This window comes from Pelodiscus sinensis, unplaced genomic scaffold (assembly GCF_049634645.1).
Source record: "Pelodiscus sinensis isolate JC-2024 unplaced genomic scaffold, ASM4963464v1 ctg100, whole genome shotgun sequence".
Classification (NCBI taxonomy): Eukaryota; Metazoa; Chordata; order Testudines; family Trionychidae; genus Pelodiscus; species Pelodiscus sinensis.
This window is the reverse complement of record NW_027465939.1, coordinates 151097-154651: the sequence shown is the minus strand read 5'-3', so window position 1 is coordinate 154651 and position 3555 is coordinate 151097.

The window sequence follows — 3555 nt, the reverse complement described above, 5'->3', positions numbered from 1 at the left end:
TTACAGTGAAACATAAGAACGGCTGTACTGGGTCAGACCAAAGGTCCATCTAGCCCAGTAGCCTGTCTGCCCACAGTGGCCAATACCAGGTGCCCCGGAGGGGGTGGACTGAAGACAATGATCAAGCGATTTCTCTCCTGCCATCCTTATATAGAGGTATATAAAATCATGAGTGGTGTGGAGCGGGCGGATAAAGAAAAGTTATTTATTAGTTCCCATAATAAAAGAACTAGAGGACACCAAATGAAATTAACGGGGAGCAGGTTTAAAACTAATAAAAGAAAGTTCTTCTTCACACAGCGTGTAGTCAATCTGTGGAACTCCTTGCCAGAGGAGGCTGTGAAGGCTAGGACTAGAACAGAGTTTAAAGAGAAGCTAGATAATTTCATGGAGGTTAGGTCCATAAAAGGCTATTAGCCAGGGGATAAAATGGGGTCCCTGGCCTCTGTTTGTCAGAGGCTGGAGAGGGATGGCAGGAGACAAATTGCTTGATCATTGTCTTCGGTCCACCCCCTCTGGGGTACCTGGTGCTGGCCACTGTCGGCAGACAGGATACTGGGCTAGATGGACCTTTGGTCTGACCCAGTACGGCCTTTCTTATGTTCTTATAGACCTCTATCATATCCCTCCTTAGTCTCCTCTTTTCTAAACTGAAAAGCCCAGTCGCTTTAACCTCTCTTCATGTGGGACCCGTTCCAAACCCCTAATCATTTTAGTTGCCCTTTTCTGAACCCTTTCCAAGGCCAAAATATCTTTTTTGAGGTGAGGAGACCACATCTGTACACAGTATTCCAGATGTGGGTGTACCATAGTTTTATACAGGGGCAGTAAGATATTCTGGGTCTTATTTTCTATCCCTTTTTTAATAATTCCTAGCATCCTATTAGCCTTTCTGACCGCCGCTGCACACTGCGTGGACATTTTCAGAGAACTATCCACGATAACTCCAAGATCTCTTTCCTGATTTGTCATAGCCAAATTAGCCCCCATCATACTGTACGTATAGTTGGGGTTATTTTTTCCAATGTGCATTACTTTACACTTATCCACATTAAATTTCATTTGCCATTTTGTTGTCCAATCACTCAGTTTGGTGAGATCTTTTTGGAGTCCCTCAGGTATGTCTACACTACCACCCTACTTCGAACTAGGGTGGTTAATATAGTCATTCGAAGTTGCAAATGAAGCCCGGGATTTAAATATCACGGGCTTCATTTGCATCTTGCCGGGCACTGCCATTTTTAAATCCCCATTAGTGCGGACTCCGTGCCCACGGCTACACGCAGCATGGAGTAGGTAGTTCGAATTAGACTTTCTCGCTCCACGAGGAGTAACGGTAGTTCGAATTAGAAAGCCTAATTCGAATTACCTACTCCGTGCCACGTGTAGTTGCGGGCACGGAGCCCGCAAGAGCGTTTGGTGAGGGACCTTGTCAAAGGCTTGAAAGTAGGAATAAGAAATCCTCCGGAAAAGGGCTTATTTTCTGGAGAATCGCGTCTAGATTGGCGCTTTTCTCCGGCTTATCCCCAAGCCAGAAAAAAGCGGCAGCCATGTAAATACAAATGCCGCGGGGGATTTTTAAATCCCCCGCGGATTTGCAATTCCGACTCGTCTCATTAGCATCCCTTTTCCGGAAAGGGATGCCAATGTAGACGTAGCCCAGCAGTCCAGCACTCTGGCATTTAATTTCAAAAAGGGGAATTACACAAAAATGAGGAGGTTAGTTAAACAGAAATTAAAAGGCACAGTGACTAGAGCCAAATCAATGCAAGCTGCATGGAAACGTTTAAAGACACCATAACAGAGGCCCAACTTAAATGTATACCCCAAATTAAAAAACATTGTAAGATACCTAAAAAAGAGTCATCGTGGCTTAACCACCATGTAAAAGAAGCAGTGAGGGACAAAAAGGCATCTTTCAAGAAGTTGAAGTCCAATCCTAGTGAGATAAATAGAAAGGAACATAAACACTGTCAAATCAAGTGTCAAAAAGTAATAAGAAAAGCAAAAAAAGATTTTGAGGAACAGCTAGCCAAAAACTCATAAAGAAATAGCAAAATGTTTTTTAAGTACATTAGAAGCAGGAAGCCAGCTAAAAAACCAGTGGGCCCCCTAGATGATCGAGATATAAAAGGAGCAATCAAGGACAATAAAGCCATTGCGGAGAAACTAAATGATTTCTTTGCTTCAGTCTTCATGGCTGAGGACGTTAGGGAGATTCCCAAATCTGCACCATCCTTTGTGGGTGATGAATCTGAGGAACTGTCCCGGATTGAAGTGTCATTAGAGGAGGTTTTGGAACAAATAGAAAAACTTAATGTTACAAAATCTCCGGGACCAGATGGCATTCATCCAAGGGTTCTAAAAGAACTCAAATGGGAAATTGCTGAACTATTATCTGTGATTTGCAACCTATCCTTTAAATCAGCTTCCGTACCTAATGACTGGAAGGTAGCCAACGTGACACCAATATTTAAAAAGGGCTCTAGAGGCAATTCTGGCAATTACAGACCGGTAAGTCTAACTTCAGTACCAGGCAAATTAGGCTTGTAAAAGAACATAATTTGTTTGACAAAAGTCAACATGGTTCTGTAAAGGGAAATTATGTCTATTAGGATATGTCTACACTACAGCGCTAATTCGAACTAACTTAGTTCGAATTAGTTAATTCGAACTAAGCTAATTCAAACTAACACATCCAGACTAAAAAACTAGTTCGAATTAGCATTTTCCTAATTCGAACTAGCATGTCCACATTAAGTGGACCCTGAACAGGGCTTAAGGATGACCAGAAGCAGTGCCGGCAGGGCATCAGATGAGGACTTAGAGCGTGGAGCTGCTGTCTCAGGCTAGCCGAGGGCTGTACTTAAAGGGACCCGACCCCCACCCCGGACAGACAGTTCTCAGGGGTGCCCCGCTTGCAAAGCAGTCCTGGCTTGGAGTGCCCGGAGTACCCACACTGGGCACATCACAGCACTCGGCCATCAGACCGGCTGCACTTGCCGCAGGCTGCCATCTGGGGAGAGGGGGCAATTGGGGGGCTGCAGGAGAGCTTCCACCCCCAGAAGCCTGCAGAGCCAGCCCAGTCCTCCCCATCGGGGGCTTGTACCCCATTCCTCCCTCACCTCCTTCCACTTACCCCTCCCTAGCCCCCCTTCCTGATGTACAAAATAAAGGACAATTGTGTTCAAAAATAGAATCTCTCTTTATTGAACAAAACTGGGGGAGACTGGGAAAAGGAGGTGGGAGAGAGGACGAGAGAGGGTGGGAGAGGGGAGGGCAACTACAATGATGAGGGGTTTGGAACAGGTCCCATATGAAGAGAGGCTAAAGAGACTGGGACTTTTCAGCTTAGAAAAGAGGAGATGGAGGGGGGATATGATAGAGGTCTCTAAAAGCATGAGTGGGGTAGAGAGGGTGCATACAGAAAAGTTCTTCATTAGTTCCCATAATAGAAGGACTAGAGGACACCAAAGGAAAGGAATGGGTAGCAGGCTTCAAACTAGAAACAGAAAGTTCTTCTTCACAAAGCAAAGAGTCAACCTGTGGAACTCC